Raw genomic sequence first — 19,805 nt, forward strand, 5'->3', positions numbered from 1 at the left:
GGGTGGCGTAGATTGCACCCTTAGCAAGTTTGCAGATGACACTAAACTGGGAGGAGTGGTAGATATGCCGAAGGGTAGGGATTGGATACAGAGGGACCTAGACAAATTAGAGGATTGGGCCAAAAGAAATCTGATGAGGTTCAACAAGGACAAGTGCAGAGGCCTGCACTTAGGATGGAAGAATCCCATGCACCATTAAAGACTAGAGACCGAGTGGCTAGGCAGCAGTTCTGCAGAAAAGGACCTAGGGGTTACAGTGGACGAGAAGCTGGATATGAGTCAACAGTGTGCCCTTGTTGCCAAGAAGGCGAATGGCATTTTGGGCTGTATAAGTAGGAGCATTGCCAGCAGATGGGGGGACATGATAATTCCCCTCTATTCGGCATTGGTGAGGCCTCATCTGGAGTACTGTGTCCAGTTTTGGGCTCCACACTACAAGAAGGAAGTGGAAAAATTGGAAAGAGTACAGCAGAGGGCAACAAAAATGATTAGGGGGCTGGAGCACATAATTTATAAGGAGAGACTGAAAGGACTGGGATTATTTAGTCTGCAGAAGAGAAGAATGAGGGGGGATTTGATAGCTACTTTCAACTACCTGAAAGGGGGTTCCAAAGAGGATGGATCTAGACTGTTCTCAGTGGTAGCAGATGACAGAACAAGGAGTAATGGTCTCAAGTTGCAGTGGGGAAGGTTTAGGTTGGATATTAGGAAAAACATTTTCTCTAGGAGGGTGGTGAAGCACTGGAATATGTTACCTAGGGTGGTGGTGGAATCTCCTTCCTTCGAGGTTTTTAAGGTCAGGCTTGACAAAGTCCTGGCTGGGATGATTTAGTTGGGGTTTGGTCCTGCTTTGAGCAGGGAGTTGGACTAGATGACCTCCTGAAGTCCCTTCCAACCCTGATATTCTATGAGTCTATGAAATGCTCAACTAAGCCGCTAGGTAGCGCATAACACAAGATGACAGTCAGCTGATATACACGTGACACATCTGGTGTTGAGTCAACGGACCCTGAAAAAGATGCCACATCTTTGATCTCCTCTACAATGGCTGATAGCATCTTCTTTGCTAGCAGTGCAATGAATTCATCACAAATAATCTTTGATAGATATGATGTATGGCTGTCACGGAGTTCCTGGGCGATGCTCTGGAACTGCTCCCCATGAAGTCAGTCAGGACTCTGGGGTAGTCGCCTTTCTGTGAGCAGCCTGTCTTCAGGACACACAGCTCACACAGCTTCCACCTTCCTGGGTCTGACCTCGGAGCATTCAGCATCCTCTGCCTCTCCGTGCGCTTCCCACAGCGAGTCCGGTCAGGCGGTGCTCCTGGGGAAGCCAGAGGGTCCTGCACCCCAACTTCGCAGTCAGACGTGACTCTCAGCCAGCCAGTAAAACAGAAGGTTTATTAGACGACAGGAACATGGTCTAAAACAGAGCTTGCAGGTGCAGAGAACGGGACCCCTCAGCTGGGTCCATTCTGGGGGGCAGTGAGCCAGACAACCACGTCTGCACTTCACTCCATGTCCCAGCCAGCCCCAAACTGAAAAACCCTCCAGCCCCTCCTCCTCTGGGCTTTGTTCCTTTCCCGGGCCAGTAGGTCACCTGATTCCTTTGTTCTCCAACCCTTCAGCTCTCACCTTGCAGGGGGGGAAGGGCCCAGGCCATCAGTTGCCAGGAAACAGGGTGTCGGCCATTCTCTGTGTCCAGACTCCTGCACACACCTGCCCTCTAGGGCTCTGCAATGATCATACACCCTTACCCCACCCCCTAGATACTTAAGAACTGCCTAGGGGAAACTGAGGCACCCCCACACTATTCAGAGGAAACATTAAGAATAGTCCCACTTCGTCACATCTCTCCCCCCTTCGAGATCGAACTGAGCGGGGTCACTTTAGCCGGTGACCTGGGGAAGTTCGAAGCCACCAACGTTCCCATGGATGCCCCAGCATCTCTCCCATTCCTTGGTAGGAGTTACACCACGCCCGTCCATTTTCACACCCTCCCTTAGGTCAGGGGTGGTCGATAGCACTCGCAGGCCGCATGTGGGAAGGTTTATGCAGCCCATGCCCTTTGGCCACCCCAAGAATGTCTCCCCATTGACCATCACCTTCTGCTCCCACTGGAGGTCCGAGGGGCCTGGCCCCAGGAAACTCCACACAGACATATAGGTTGGGGTCAGGAGTGGGAGCCTGTCCACATCCCCAACCATCTGGCTGACGGAGTCTATGGCCTTGGGACCCAGCAAGGGAGCTAGACACCGGGGCTTTTCCGCAGGGTCCCCTTGGTTCAAATCGCCAGCCTGCTCAAAGGCAGTGAGGTGGGCATCCACACCCCCCCCCTCCTTAACCAGGGGCAGCAATTTAGTCTCGAGGTTCCCTGCGGAACTGGCCCCCCGGGATCTATCCCCACTCACCCCGGGGAGGTCCCCTAGGCCTCTCCGCTCCCCCACCGCCAGTTCATGCTGCTGCTGCTTCTGCAGCTCTTTCTCGGGCTCTCGCTGTCCCCCACAGTCCTCTTGCTCTCTCAGACTCAGCTCCAATCCCGTCCGTCTCGATCCCCCGATGGGGAACCCGATCGTGAAGACCCCCGTCTGGTCGGGGACAGGAGTCTTGGCGATGCCTGGCTCCCGCTTCAGCTGCTCCCAGATCCTGCTATAGCCCCAGTTGGGGTCAGGAATCTGTTCCTTAGAGCGGTCATCCTCCTCCAGCTGCACGATTAACTCTGCTTTGGTGAACTTTCCAATGCTCAACCCTCTCTTTCTGCACAGGGTTACAATGTCCTTCTTAAGGAGACGGTGACAGGCCATCACTCCGCTCCTCCCAAGTTGTTGTGGACTCACAGGCCCGTGTGTTCTCAGCTCCCCACGGTTTCCAGGGAGAACCCCTAGTGTGCCAGCCCTTCTCGAGGTCACCACCTCTTTGCCAGGGTCGAGCTGCAGACTCCTCCGCCCCTGAGACTGCTCACTGCAGTCCCCAGGGGGACCCCATTACTGCACAGTACTTCTCGCTGGTCACACACTCCCAGGGGTTAACCGCCCCCCGAAACCGCTCCTCTCTGAGCCTTCAGCAGGCCTGGTCCTCGGCAATCCCCCTTCGTGTTACTGCTCCCCAGTCACTTACTGCAGGAAGCGCCATCCACGGGGTGCAGTAGATCCCACCGCTACCACCAATTGTCACGGAGTTCCTGGGCGATGCTCTGGAACTGCTCCCCATGAAGTCAGTCAGGACTCTGGGGTAGTCGCCTTTCTGTGAGCAGCCTGTCTTCAGGACACACAGCTCACACAGCTTCCACCTTCCTGGGTCTGACCTCGGAGCATTCAGCATCCTCTGCCTCTCCGTGCGCTTCCCACAGCGAGTCCGGTCAGGCGGTGCTCCTGGGGAAGCCAGAGGGTCCTGCACCCCAACTTCACAGTCAGACGTGACTCTCAGCCAGCCAGTAAAACAGAAGGTTTATTAGACGACAGGAACATGGTCTAAAACAGAGCTTGCAGGTGCAGAGAACGGGACCCCTCAGCTGGGTCCATTCTGGGGGGCAGTGAGTCAGACAACCACGTCTGCACTTCACTCCATGTCCCAGCCAGCCCCAAACTGAAAAACCCTCCAGCCCCTCCTCCTCTGGGCTTTGTTCCTTTCCCGGGCCAGTAGGTCACCTGATTCCTTTGTTCTCCAACCCTTCAGCTCTCACCTTGCAGGGGGGGAAGGGCCCAGGCCATCAGTTGCCAGGAAACAGGGTGTCGGCCATTCTCTGTGTCCAGACTCCTGCACACACCTGCCCTCTAGGGCTCTGCAATGATCATACACCCTTACCCCACCCCCTAGATACTTAAGAACTGCCTAGGGGAAACTGAGGCACCCCCACACTATTCAGAGGAAACATTAAGAATAGTCCCACTTCGTCACAATGGCCTTTTCCAAGATTTGCGTGTTCATTGATGTGTTGAGCTAAGAAAGGGTCCAACTTAGTGATTAGCTCTAGAATACCAAGGTAATTGCCACTGTGTTTCGATCCAACAGTCTCATCTGAGTCACGGAATGGCAGACCGTGCTTAGCAAGAAAAACTATGGTATCAACTATGTGTCTGAGAATGTTCTTCGAATGAGCACAAGCTTCCAAAAATTTCCTACACTAACACCAGAACAAATCAACATACCCTTAGGGTCCCGACCAGGGTTATTCTATCTACTACTCAAGATCCACAAACCCGGAAACCCTGGATGCCCCATCATCTTGGGCATTGGTACTCTCACTGAAGGACTGTCCAGATATTTGGACTCTCTACTCAGACCCTACGCTGCCAGCACTCCCAGCTATCTCTGTGACACCACTGATTTCCTGAGAAAACTACAATGCATTGGTGATCTTCCAGAAAACACCATCCTAGTCACCATGGATGTAGAGGCTCTCTACACAAACATCCCACACACAGATGGAATACAAGCTGTCTGGAACAGTATCCCTGATGATGCCACAGCACAACTGGTTGCTGAGCTCTGTAACTTTATCCTCACGCACAATTATTTCAAATTTGGTGACAATATATACCTCCAGACCAGTGGCACTGCTATGGGCACACACATGGCCCCACAATATGCCAACATTTTTATGGCTGACCTGGAACAACGCTTCCTCAGCTCTCGTCCACTCACGCCCCTTCTCTACCTACGTTACATTGATGACATCTTCATCATCTGGACCCATGGTAAGGAAACCCTGGAAGAATTCCACCACGATTTCAAGAGCTTCCAGCCCACCATCAACCTCAGCCTGGAACAATCTACACGGGAGGTCCACTTCCTAGACACCACGGTGTAAATAAGTGACGGTCACATTAACACCACCCTATACCGAAAACCCACCGACCGCTATGCCTACCTTCATGCCTCCAGTTTCCATCCTGGACACAGCACACGATCCATTGTCTACAGCCAAGCGCTGAGGTACAACAGCATTTGCTCCAACCCCTCAGACAGAGACTAACACCTACAAGATCTTCACCAAGCATTCTCAAAACTACAATACCCACATAAGGAAATAAGGAAACAGATCAACAGAGCCAGACGTGTACCCAGAAGCCTCCTGCTGCAAGACAAGCCCAAGAAAGAAACCAACAGAACTCCCCTGGCCATCACATACAGTTCTCAGCTAAAACCTTTCCAACACATCATCACTGATCTACAACCCATCCTGGACAACAATCCCTCACTTTCACAGGCCTTGGGAGGCAGGCCAATCCTCGCCCACAGACAACCTGAAGCATATTCTCACCAGCAACTACACACCGCACCATAACAGATTTCAGAGTAGCAGCTGTGTTAGTCTGTATCCGCAAAAAGAAAAGGAGTACTTGTGGCACCTTAGAGACTAACAAATTTATTTGCGCATAAGCTTTTGTGAGCTACAGCTCACTTCACTGCACCATAGTAACTCTAACTCAGCAACCAATCCATGCAACAAACCTCGATGCCAACTCTGCCCACATATCTACACCAGCGACACCATCACAGGACCTAACCAGATCAGCCACACCATCACCAGTTCATTCACCTGCACATCCACCAATGTAATATATGCCATCATGTGCCAGCAAAGCCCATCTGCTATGTACATCGGCCAAACTGGACAGTATCTACGTAAAAGGATAAATGGACACCGATCAGATATTACGAATGGTAATATACAAAAACCTGTAGGAGAACACTTCAATCTCACTGGACACACAATAGCAGATTTAAAGGTAGCCATCCTGCAGCAAAAAAACTTCAGGACCAGCCTTCAAAGAGAAACTGCTGAGCTTCAGTTCATTTGCAAATTTGACATCATCAGCTCAGGATTAAACAAAGACTGTGAATGGCTAGCCAACTACAAAAGCAGTTTCTCCTCCCTTGGTGTTCACACCTCAACTGCTAGAAGAGGGCCTCATCCTCCCTGATTGAACTAACCTCATTATCCCTAGCCTGATTCTTGCTTGCATATTTATACCTGCCTCTGGAAATTTCCTCTACATGCATCCGACGAAGTGGGTATTCACCCACGAAAGCTCATGCTCCAATACGTCTGTTAGTCTATAAGGTGCCACAGGACTCTCTGCCGCTTTTCCAAAAAGTGGTTTTCCATTTGGGTATCAATTCTGCCACTAAGTTTCTTTCGGGCATGGTAGATGATACTGACAATACATGCTGCTCACTCATTGCATGATTGGTAATGTATGCAGTACTCTTCCAATCATTGAAGCCTTCGCAGAACATTCCCCACTTTTTGGTATCAGAAAACAGGCGGCAATAAAAACAGTGCACTTTCTTCTTAGAAGGTGAATAGATGAGCCATTCTCGCTTGCCAATCTGTTTGTTAGGCTTCACATATTCAAACATTGATTTGGTCAGATAACGATTCTGATTGGTGTACTCTCACTTTGTCAATGAAAAGTCAGCATCTAGATTCTGGCATTTCTGTGGACCCTTCTTGGTCCAATATGCCATGAGATCTTGAGAAGTCATGTCCCACTCACCTGGGTCATTGGAGAAGGACATTTTTATATTACTATCAGTGGGAAAGTCTTCAGAGGGGTGGGGCGAGACTGCAGCTAGAGAAATCACAGGAGGCCGTTCCTTTTCATCAGGCGCAGGTGCAGCAGGTTCACTTGGGCTGGTATTTGCCTGGACTTCCTCACCACTGGACTTAGTGGGAGGAAAAAACGTTAGGAGAAAAAGAGTACTTTTCAGCACTATATCTTGTCTTTGCCGTCTTTGGCCTCCTTCAATTTCTGCCATCCTCCTTTCTTCGATATGGTTTCTATTGTCCAGTGTAGGCCTTCTGTGTACAAAGTTCAATATTGCTTGGGCCCACAAACACTTACTTAGCCCACAAATTGAAAATCACAACCACCATAAATTGAATTCACAATCTTGATGGATTCATTTGTGCAAAGACAAAAAAATTCCAATGGCCCTGCTACCATCGCTCAGCTGTTACTTCAATATGGAATGAAGGGCCTACAGCTAAAAATAGGAGGTCCTAAGACTATAGCCTTATTAGCCTATGGGTTAATCTGGCCTGACCCCAGCCTCTCTTTACAGAGAGAAGTTTAAGTGGTTTCTACAGCTTGTAATTAGCTCTCAGATGGGCTGTGCCTCCCTGAGCTGACTAAATCTTGGCTGGGTTTTAACCCCCAAAATGCCTGCTCACTGTGTTGTTCAGGAGGGCCTCCTCCTGAAGGATTCAACTGGGGTGCAGCCAGGGAACTGGGTCTCCACCTATGGGCAGCAGTAGACCTGTGCATGCTGTCCCAGGGTGCAATGACAATTAGCTTTCACAACTTAAACTATGAGGAAATGTACAACTTATATCTAAAGGGTTAACCACCAAGTAATTAGTGTTAGTAAGCTGTGTTATTGGTGGAGGAGTCAGCATTGTTTGAACCAGTTAGTTAAGTTAGCACATCTTTCACAAGAGATGATACTCCCCAGTTACCATGTTTTATGGTGTGCAGAAAGGGCTAACCTTTCCTTGACTTCACACTAGAATGAGGACTTGGCCTTCACTATACTTGGTTAGTTACTCAAGTACAGACTAGACACAATGCCCATGTTATTATACAGATAAACTGCCCTGTTCTATAGGCATCCTTACCCTCACTTACACAACACAAAGGTATTTTCCTGAAGTTACATAATTACTCAGCGGTCCCTGAAATTTTAGGATTAAGTCTTCCTTTTGTAAGTAAATAACAGTCACCCTGACCTTTCAGCCCCATTTTTTCTACCTCACATTAAAACTTTAGTCAGTGAGACAAGTCAGGCAAGAGGCTGGGTGAAAGAAATGACCCTAATGTTTTGTGTTCAGAGGTCTCGTCCAAATGGCAGATAAGGTTTTGCACTTCTACAGGGCCTTTAATGACTGAAAGTCTTGCAGCAACACACCCTTGTGCAGTTGTAAGGGGTATACAGGCAATGGTGAGCTGGAGCTGGTTCGCACCAGTTCATGCAAACTGGTTGTTAAATTTTGAAGCAGTTTTAGAACCGGTTTTTAAAAATTGTTACGGCTCCCTGAGCTCCCGGCCAGGGAGGCTCCCCTGGCCCCTATCCCGCCTTCTCCGCTCTCGCAGAGCCTCAGCTTGCCACGCTGCTGGTGCCAGCGCTCTGGACCGCTCCTGGGCAGCTCGGCAGCTCCTGCCACTTTGAGCGGCATGGTAAGGGGGTGGGGCTGCGAGCTCCAGCGGGCCACATGGCATCCATACACGCTGCCTTGAGCAGCATGGTAAGGGGGCTGGGCCAGGGCTGGGAGGAGGCGTTGGATAAGGGGCAGGTAGTAGTTGGAGGGGGCAGAGGTTCTGGGGGTGCGGTCAGGGGACGGGGAACGGGGTGGGGTAGGCATGGGAGTTCCTGGGGTCTGTCAGTGTGGTGGTGGATGGGGTCAGGGCAGCCAGGGAGCCGGGCAAGTTGGGTAGGGGGTGGGGTCCTGGGGGGCAGTTAGGGTGGGGGGGTCTCAGAAGGGGGTGGTCAGGGGAGAAGGAGCGGGGGGGGTTGATGGGTTCCGGGTTCTGAGGAGGGCAGTCGGGGGCAGGAAGTGGGTGGGAGTCGGATTGGGGCAAGAAAGGCTGTTTGGGGGGGCAGAGCCTTCCCTACCCGGCCTCCGATACAATTTTGCAACCCCGATGTGGCCCTTGGGCCAAAATGTTTGCCCACCCCGGTCTTGTTTATTATTTTATTAACAGGGGTCGCACTTGCCTCGTTCATTTTGTTGATATACGTTTAATAAAGCAATACTTTGTTTCTATTGTAATAAACATGTAAAAATGTTTTTTTTTATTTTTTTTATTGTTAAGTCTGACTCCCAGTGACTCCATGCATTGCCACTTCTTATGGAGAAAGGTACAAAAAATACACACTGTGGCACATCCCTTAAATCAGAACTTTGTATAGGGAACCGGTTGTTAAGATTTTGGCAGCTCATCACTGTATGTAGGCATCACTTTGTCTACTACTACCCCCTTTTACAGCATGGAATCCCCCTCTGTGGTTTAACAGCTCACAGCAACATTAACAGTTACAGGAAATGAACAATACCGGATTAGACTGAAAGTGCACGAGGATTTTAGGGAGACAGAATGTAAGTTACCCGAGTTGGAGTTTGGCTGGGAGACCAAAATGAAATGACGCTGTTTGTTACCACTGAACATACCACTGTTATAAAAACTGCAGTAGGATCTTGAACAATCGCAAGCACTAGAGAAAACAAAGAAATGAGAACTCGGGCCCCTTTAGTGGAGAAAGAGTTGGCAGATATGTTTGCATTGCAATCACAAGGTATGGACATACCTGAGTTAACTTTAATCTAGCTAGTTCAGGTACTGGTCTGGTAGCTGTGAAGCTGCAGCAGTGCATGCAGCATTCCTAGGTAGGCTTGTTTAGCCTGCTCTGAAGTGCATCCTGCCAAGGCTTCACTGCTGTAGTATCCACATTAGCTAGATCAAAGCTAAATTGGGCAAATATACACAAACTGACGTCACACCCAATGAGAGCAGTGCAGAGATACCCTTTCCGAGAAGGTACCAACAGGGCACTTGGGACACTGGGGCAGAAATACACAGAGAGACAAAGAAAAAGGAACACCCTGGAAACCGAAAAATGCGTTTTAACCAGTCGTACGGTCAGAAGTTGTGGCAATGAAGAGGCAGGAACATGCTCTCATGGAACCACAACTGGTCTAGAAATACAAAGGTTGCGTGTGTGTGCACACACCAACCCAACCAGACACAGTTAACTTCATGTTAATCTATTGCTATATCATTTGAACTGGATGTAGAACACGAGTTCTCAAAATGGGGGTCTGGACCCCTCAGGGGGTCGTGGGGTTATTATACGGGGGGTCGCGAGCTGTCAGCCTCCACCCCAAACCCCGATTTGCCTCCAGCATTTATAATGGTGTTAAATATATTTTAAAAGTGTTATACATTTATAAGGGGGGGGGAGGGGTCTCACTCAGAGGCTTGCTGTGTGAAAGGGGTCACCAGTACAAAAGTTTGAGAACCACTGATGTAGAGAGAATACCCCTGTATGGGAAGTGCTGTGATCTTTTGAATACCATAAAGAGCAAACAGTGATCTCAACTGTTAATTAACAGATACTCCAAGAACAAAGGATTTTTGGATTTTGACTCCATGATTAAGCTAGTGAAAATGAGAAATGTGATTAAAAAAGACTAGTGAATGAAGAAGGTGTGTCTTCACATAAATATTGTAAATTGCTTCTAAACTAAGGCCCCATTCCTGTGACAAGTTATACATGTGAATAATTTGATTAAAGTTAAGCACATGCATAACTATATGCTGGACCAGGGCCTGTGATCTGACCAGCATGCTATACAACACCGATACAAAAGTTTAAAAAATTACACCCCCTCCCAATTCAAGTTGTCTTTGGCTGAATACCAGGAATCACTGGATTTGTCGAGAACCACATTGGTAATATCAACAGAATAGCATACCTATTTGTCCAGGCATGGGTATAGGACCAGATACCACAGTCTTTAGGCACACAAGAATGTTGCTTACATAGGACTACAAGATAAATTTTCTCATTTCATGACATCACCAATTTACCAACACCAGCTTATTTCTCTTTCCTGGTTTTTCTTTACATCATATTTTTAACTTAGAAAATCATCTACCATGAGCTTTTTACCACAGGAGGGAGGGAATGTGGGCTAGTGGATAAAGCACTGGACCGGGACTCAGAAGACTGGGCTCTGCCACTGGCCTGCTGGGTGACCTTGGGCAAGTCACTTTCCCTTTCCTGGGCTTGTTTTCCCGCATCTGTAAAATGGGGATAACAATACTGACCTGCTTTGTAAAGTGCTTTGAGAGCTACTGATGGAAAGTGCTATGTAAGCAGTGTTGGAGTCCTGAAAAAGGAAGTGCTGGAACCTGGGAGGTGGTGGAAGCTTGCTCTGAATGTGGGAAACGTGGGGGGCAAGGGAAGGCCCCAGGAGGGAACAGAGGGGAGTTGGGAGGTTTTAGAGAATGCTGGGGGAGACCTAGGAGAGCAGTGGGGTGGCTCCCTCCAAAGCCTGTCCCATCCCCTACCTGTACCTGGAAGGGGGCTACATAGTCCAGGGAGCCTGCTACCTAGCTTCTGCTCTGCCCTAGGCTCCCGGCACCTCTGTCCATGTGTCCCTTTCCCTGGTCCCAGCTGCAGCTTCCCTGGCTCTCTCCACACTGACCTGCTGCCAAGATAGCCTGACGGAGCCCCAAACCAGTACTTTCTGGTTCAGAGGACATAGTCTCAGAGAATATCCCTTCCTCACGCCATACACAATTGAGTAAGATTTCCTTAAGTTGTAGTGGTCTTTTAAGGCAATTTAGCAGCTGGGAAAAGGAGAGACTTTGTCATGTACCAAGCCAGATATGTAAACATTAGCAATTGGTGTATGGACTACAGTCTGAGAATGGCTTACAAGTGGAGAACCAGTGTTAACAAGGCCAATTCAGTCAGGGTGCTAAATTGGCCTTGTTAACACTGGTTCTCCACTTATAAGGTAAGAACATAAGAATGGCCATACTGGGTCAGACCAAAGGTCCATCCAGCCTAGTATCCTGTCTACTGACAGTGGCCAATGCCAGGTGCCCCAGAGGGAGTGAACCTAACAGGTAATGATCTAGTGATCTCTCTCCTGCCATCGATCTCCACCCTCTGACAGACAGAGGCTAGGGACACTATTCCTTACCCATCCTGGCTAATAGCCATTAATGGACTTAACCTCCATGAATTTATCCAGTTCTCTTTTAAACCCTGTTATAGTCCTAGCCTTCACAACCTCCTCAGGCAAGGAGTTCCACAGGTTGACTCTGCGTTGAGTGAAGAAGAACTTCCTTTTATTTGTTTTAAACCTGCTACCCATTAATTTCATTTGGTGGTCCCTCGTTCTTATATTATGGGAACAAGTAAATAACGTTCCTTCTTCACTTTCTCCACACCACTCATGATTTATATACGTCTATCATATCCTCCCTTAGTCTCCTCTTTTCCAAGCTGAAAAGTCCTAGCCTCTTTAATCTCTCCTCATATGGGACCCGTTCCAAACCCCTAATCATTTTAGTTGCCCTTTTCTGAACCTTTTCCAATGCCAGTATATCTTTTCTGAGATGAGGGGACCACATCTGTACGCAGTATTCAAGATGTGGGAGTACGATGGATTTATATAAGGACAATATATATATATATATATATATAGACAATATTCTCTGTCTTATTCTCTATCCCTTTTTAAATGATTCCTAACATCCCGTTTGCTTTTTTGACTGCCACTGCACACTGCGTGGATGTCTTCAGAGAACTATCCACGATGACTCCAAGATCTTTCTTCTGATTAGTTGTCGCTAAATTAGCCCCCATCATATTGTATGTATAGTTGGGGTTATTTTTTCCAGTGTGCGTCACTTTACATTTATCTACATTAAATTTCATTTGCCATTTAGTTGCCCAATCACTTAGTTTTGTGAGATTTTTTTTGAAGTTCTTCACAGTTTGCTTTGGTCTTAACTATCTTGAGCAGTTTAGTATAATCTGCAAACTTTGTAACTCCCTTCTCTTCATGTGTCAGTATATTTATGCCTTCACCTGTAATTTTCACTCCATGCATCTAAAGAAGTGGGGTTTTTTTATCCACAAAAACTTATGCCCAAATTCATCTGTTTGTCTTTAAGGTGACACCTGACTCCTTGTTGTTTTAATTTTTAGCTAAGTCATATTGCATCCACTATTTTAGAGATTTGTTACATGGTACTGTATGATCTCCATTACCCTATGCTACCCAGGAGAAAAACAGTCTTACTATGGCATAGTGTTTCCTGTATTCTACACGGTTATCCATATCAAGCATAACAGATCTCATAGTAACACTACCAACTTATATATCCTGCTACAGTAGATAGGCTGTCAGATTTTAAAAAGGCAGGCAGGCATTTTATTCACATAAATTACTTAAAGCCAACTGATACTTCATTTTCTTTGGAGCATAGTACAGTAAGTTGTACTGGAATAGTTTCTAAGGCTTAGCATTCTTTTATGCTGCATGGGTGACATTTCAAATGAGTGCTCATGAATTTTGGAAAGAAAGAAGTGGAATGTGACGCAACACATAGGACTGAAATGTGACAGTCATTCTGAGAATTTACTCTGAAGACAATGAGAAGTAAAAAGAAAAGGAGTACTTGTGGCACCTTAGAGACTAACCAATTTATTTGAGCATGAGCTTTCGTGAGCTACAGCTCACTTCATCTGTAGCTCACGAAAGCTCATGCTCAAATAAATTGGTTAGTCTCTAAGGTGCCACAAGTACTCCTTTTCTTTTTGCGAATACAGACTAACACGGCTGTTCCTCTGAAAAATGAGAAGTAAGTGTTCCTTGAGTGGTATTTTTCCCTAATTAAGCACCAGCGTGCAACCAGTTTCTACCCTCACAGGACTAAGTATAGGCAGAATTTGTCACCAATGCATCAGTGCATTTTCTATAATCCACTCATGGAGAAATAATGTAGGAAGGGTGATATAGGGCTGGAAAGACTGTAGGGCAGGGGACAACCTTCCAAAAGTGTAATTGCCTTTGATAACAAAGTACCACCTCATCAGTATTGTATAGATATTCTTATAGCAAGTATTAGAAGATATTGCTATCACGCCAATAGCTTCTACCTCTTATAAGACAAACTGATACCGTTTTAAGGGTGTTAGCTCTAAAAGTGTGCCAACATTAAGGAGCCTGGCCAAATTAGGGCAACTATTTTTGATAAATTAGATGTCTAGCACTGACTAGGGTGACCATGGAGAACTGCCAAGTCCAACAATTCACATGCACATAACTGGGAAATCCCATATACTGTATACAGTCTTTGGACAAAAGCAGGAGAGTTACAAGGTAAAGTAGCTGAACTAAAAAACACTTGTTTGTAGAGTATCAAACGCTAAAACTGAGTACAGCTGACACTTCAAAGCCATTGTCAAAAAAACACATGCTAACTGAGATAAGGTATTTGTTCTGATAATGCTAAATTACAAACCAGAAAACTCTGCTACTGGAAATTGGCTGCTAATCCAGCAACTATTACCCACAGAAGTAGCTCTCTTGACTTCAAAGGAAAAATGCCCCTATTTGCAGTAGGGTAGAGTTTCAAGAATAGCTGCTGCATTTCATGTTTTAGGATCTCTACAGTAACTCTGTGTTGGCCAGTTTCTTTTTTATTACAGTGAAAGTCCAGTATTTTGGAATACTTTGGCCTGTAGACAATGTTAGTGAGAGAAGACTCAACATTTTTAATTATAATGATTTTATAGAATAACTTTTTTGAACCTTTGGATGCTGTATAAAAATACATGTTATGAAATCATAAAGTCCCAGTCTCATTTCCAGCCCATCCCACCAGCTACAGCTCTTCCTACTGGTGTTCATCTGGAGGCAGGAAAGGAATCTAGAGTACTGGACATACTGGGCCTGTAAAAAAATCCTTGGATGTGGGAGAGTCTGAAATGTATATCAAGTTGAAGCAGATTTAATTCTGGACCTCAGAAAGCACAATGTGGCCCTAAATACACAAGGGTATTTTTTTTTTTAAAAAAAGGAGTACTTGTGGCACCTTAGAGACTAACCAATTTATTTGAGCATGAGCTTTCGTGAGCTACAGCTCACTTCATCGGATGCATACCGTGGAAACTGCAGCAGACTTTATATATACACAGAGAATATGAAACAATACCTCCTCCCACCCCACTGTCCTGCTGGTAATAGCTTATCTAAAGTGATCATCAGATGGGCCATTTCCAGCACAAATCAGAAAACCTGGATTTGTACTCCTTTTCTTTTTGCGAATACAGACTAACACGGCTGTTACTCTGAAAAGGGTATTTTTGTTATTGTTGCTTTTATGTCTTTAAGGTCCTATTGACCCTTCCATGGGTGTCTGTGCCATTGATGCCAACTGGCCAAGGGATCGCTGTTCTTTACAAGCAACTCCTCTCTAAAACCTGACAAACTCACTACATACATTTAATCTTAAGGCAAAAATCATCAGAGAGAACATATAAAAAACAATAAAGGGTCCTATATACTTAATAAACCTACTGTAAGTCAACTATCAGACCTATGGGGCCCTGGTAGGCTAGAGTCCTTTCACTTTTTCCCTCCAGGATTGGGGTCCCCTAGCATTAAAAAGTCCTGTCCATTTGCTGAATTAAAAAGGAAGATCTGTTTCAGTTCAAGGTCATCTTCTTACACAAGCCCTTTTGAATCTCTGGAAAAACCCAGTTTCAATCAGTATACGTAGCTTCTCTATTGGGTGGTACCTCTCAGGCATTGTTTACAGTCTCAGTGACTCACAATCACCAGCCACTACTTTTAGTTCCTGGAGGACTAAAATACTGTCTAGGGTAGCAATATTTGTCACATATAACACCAGATTTTTCATTGGACTTAGAATTTTATAACACAGTTTTGAGTGCTTAGAACTACTATTTATGAGATCCCTGCTTTCACAAGTTGGGCACTCAGAAAGTGAGGAACCGCCCTTAGTGGCCAAGTGTAAATATTTATTTTAATTTAAGTTTAGCATTACCTAAGAACCCTGTGACAGAAGCAGGGATAAGAATCCCTCTCTCTACTGTGGCAGAGAACTGGTCTTAACCATGAGACTCTCCTTTCCCTTCTAGGAAAGTCTCCCAGGCTCATGACAGGTACACAACTTCTGATATACGTGAAGCGGGGTCCCACAGACAACAGCCTCCTTCACTACACAACCCTCTTTCATCCCCACAAAGGGTCCAGTCTACACATTAAATAAAGGAGTGGCTCTGTTGTAAAAATAGTATGTGATCATATAATCCTATACTGTATCATAATACATAGGCACAGAGGAGCTAGATTATGGTTGCATAGGAAATATTAATTTGGACATTTCCTAATATTTTGAGTACTTCACTTTACAGTATTGTTTTCTTTTGAAAGTTTTTTTAAAAGCAAAATGAAAAAGAAAATAATCCAATACATGGAAATCCCCCCTTTCCCCCAGGCCATCAGAGTTGAGACCTGGGATACAGCACTCAGCTCCAAGGCTGGTTCCCCAACATACCATTCTCAGCCCCTGTTAGGCTCTGTTTCTGGCATCCTTCCCTGCTCTAGTACAGGGCCCCAGACTGGTTCCTATAGAGTACCCAGCCACCTGCCAACCCCAGCTCAGCTCTATCTACAGCAGCCTACTACCTGTGATTCCAACTGCCAGACTGATATCACTCAGTCCTTTTATAAGGACTAAGTCTGCATTAAGATATCACCTGATCATCTTTAGTCCTGCAACTTCAGGGTGGGAAGCAGCTAATTGATTATGAGGTGTATTGCTGGCCCCATCCCTCCTTAAAGAGGCCAGTCACCCTATAACACATAGTATGAAAACTTTGATAATCCCTGCAGTATTGGAGGGGTGTGTGTATGTGGAGAAAAAAAAACATTCATTCTTTTAATTGTAAAGATTGAAATTGACAAGTAAAATACAGGGTTCTGATTCCCTTCCAGTTATATCAGACCAACTCCAGTTAAATCAATTGACAGCCCAGGGTGTAAGTGAATTACAGAACTAGAAAATTCAGAAAATGCTGTTACAGCCAAATTCCCATCTCTCCCACAGAAGGGAGCAGAAGACAGAATGGTTTCAGAGTAGCAGCTGTGTTAGTCTGTATTCGCAAAAAGAAAAGGAGTACTTGTGGCACCTTAGAGACTAACCAATTTATTTGAGCATAAGCTTTCGTGAGCTACAGCTCACTTCATCGGATGCATAATTAAAGTGGAAAATACAGTGAGGATGTTTTTATACACACAGACCATGAAAAAATGGGTGTTTATCACTTCAAAAGGTTTTCTCCCCCCACCAGCAGGAGAGTGGGGTGGGGGGAGAAAACCTTTTGAAGTGATAAACACCCATTTTTTCATGGTCTGTGTGTATAAAAACATCCTCACTGTATTTTCCACTTTAATTATGCATCCGATGAAGTGAGCTGTAGCTCACAAAAGCTTATGCTCAAATAAATTGGTTAGTCTCTAAGGTGCCACAAGTACTCCTTTTCTTTTTGCAGAAGACAGAATGTAGCTACAGCCAGTTTTTTTCAGTCATATCATCCGAGAACCAGCTCAGCTCAGACAGTGTTGCAACATGAGAAGGATATCAAGTTCAAACTCTCAGAACCAGAGTTGACTCCAGCTTTGCACTAGTGTACATGGGATGAGAGTATAAACCATAAATGAAATGGAGAATATATGAGGAGAAAAGGAATTAGGCTTCTAAACGTAATCTTTCTATCAATGGGAACTTCACACAAGTCATCTTCAGCTAAGCAGGAGCATCTTCAACTTCAAAAGTCTGCTCTACCTCAGTTACTGTTAATTGACATTAATGCTAGTTCATAGATCATCAGTTAGATGACAACTACTGTGTGTGTATCTGCATAATATTTGCTAAGAGCTGGAGGTCACAATGAACCTGAAAAGAGATTTATTATACAGTATTTGAACTGGGAGGGGAAACTCAGTTCCTTGTTTAAAATATTGTAGATTAGAGAACTGATGTCTTGCTGGTGGATTTTGAAATAACTGTTCAAGTTGTTTGGATATGGTTGGGAGTTGGGTGGTTTATTCTATTAGAGAAATTCTGTTAGAGAAAAACAAATTATGGGCTCAGTTTTGTCTACACCACTTAGTGTGCCAGGTAGTGTGCAGATCTGCCAAACCTTGGCCATTTTGGATTAGACATAAAAAAAGTATCTTGCTTTTATGATGAAAGGATTTGCAATCTTACAATGAAGTTTTCAGTTTTAAAATTTGGAAACAGCACAAGCCCAACTAATAAATGTGACATTGTATGTTCAAAAGGAACAATCACTAAAAATGAGGGTAGAAGTAACTCCAACTAAATTCACTTAAATATAGGCTACATAGAATAGAATCTTGCTAACCAGTGGTTCTCAAACTTTTTTACTGGTGACCCCTTTCACATAGCAAGCCTCAGAGTGCGACTCCCCCCTTATAAATTAAAAACACTTTTAAATATATTTAACATCATTATAAATGCTGGAAGCAAAGTGGGGTTGGGGTGGAGGTTGACAGCTCGTGACCCCCCCATGTAATAACCTTGCGACCCCTGAGGTGTCCCGACCCCCAGTTTGAGAATCCCTGTGCTAAACCATGCTCTTCAGTTCGCACAGAAAATTGACTATCTTTCCCTAATTCTCAGCAATAATTTAAAAGGTGATACAGTAATGGGCTTAATATGGCTAAGAATTATTTTCACTTCACATTGGCCCAGTCTGAAAACACAATCAAAAGTAATCCTTGGTACCATGAGCACTCACACGGAAGTAAATTGGACTGTCTATAAGTAATAGCTACTAAGCCTTTAGCATACAGGCCCTGTATTACAGTAAGATTATTGTACATGTGGCTGGGTACTCTATAGGAACCAGTCTGGGGCCCTGTACTATAATTATTATACATTATAACATGTTAAAACTTTTAAAACCAAGCTATCATTGTCAAAGTAATAAAATACATCTTCTTATCAATAATCTTTGCTTTCCAATTGTTTATTTATTTGCCTATTTGCAAAATTCAGTTGACAATGGGTGAAAGCTTGCACTGTATTATGTATTTACTTGCTGTATTAATACTTGATTAAAGTTAGGTCCTGTGCAACATCTTGGAGGTGTACTTACTTAGTAATTTCTTCATTTAATCCAGACTTTTTCATGTTATTATTTCAGTTAGATGTTTTAGTGCACAGTGATAAATTATGCTTTAGCATGTTTGTCTGGTGACTGTAATTAATCATATCTAAGATACTGTAGATATTAACTCTTTTTTGATCCTTCATTCAACCGTTATAAAATTAAAATATTTTACCCATTGGTCTCAAAAAGCCCCTAAATTTCTGCCACATTTCCCTCCTTATCTTTTTCTCATAACAGTAAATTATTAAAGTTGTTAAAATGTTAAGAGTAGCTTAGCTGTGTCATTTCATACTTTCATTATGTAGTGTTGCTGAGCTGAGCTACACTACATAAACTGTACTTAAGCATATCAAACAAAAAGGCAGGTGATTATTAAAATAACCCTCAGATAAATCCTGCCTGAGTTACACAAGCATTTAGCCAATAACAGAATTATACAAGTAATTAATTGTTTTCAATGGGATTATTCACATGAGGAAAGAGAACAAGATTTACAGAAAACAAAAACACGCAGTGTACTTTCCCCTAGTATGTTGGGAATCTCATTTTAATAGTCTGAACAGCACTTTTGATCACATCATTGCCATGAAAAAGTGTATTTTCAAATTAACCCCCCCCATTGTTTTACAATGCTTACAAGTGTATATATACACACACACATACATATATATATATAAATTCAATAGGATATACAATTTTTCTAAGCTGCCAGCTACCAGTAATAAGGAAACAGAATGCACTCAGTACAAAAGTAATAAATTAAAGTCAGTTTAATGGTCTCTCAGGCTTGGATTACAAGGGTTTTTTTTTATATAGAAGCTTCATTATGTTCTCCCCTCTTGTGGGTTTTGTCTTCAGCAACAGAACCTAAGAGCTACTTTCTAGACTGGATGTGTTTTCAAAACCAATGTTTGTTGTCACTGAGACTCAAACAAAGGTTCTTTTCTTGAAACACCTATTCAAAAAGTGAGAGAATAAAGGAGCTCACTAAAATAAAAAGGTATTTGAACTTTTTTTGTTGTAATCAACTTAACTTTTTTGTATTTTGGT

This window comes from Caretta caretta, chromosome 10 (assembly GCF_965140235.1).
Source record: "Caretta caretta isolate rCarCar2 chromosome 10, rCarCar1.hap1, whole genome shotgun sequence".
Lineage (NCBI taxonomy): Eukaryota > Metazoa > Chordata > Testudines > Cheloniidae > Caretta > Caretta caretta.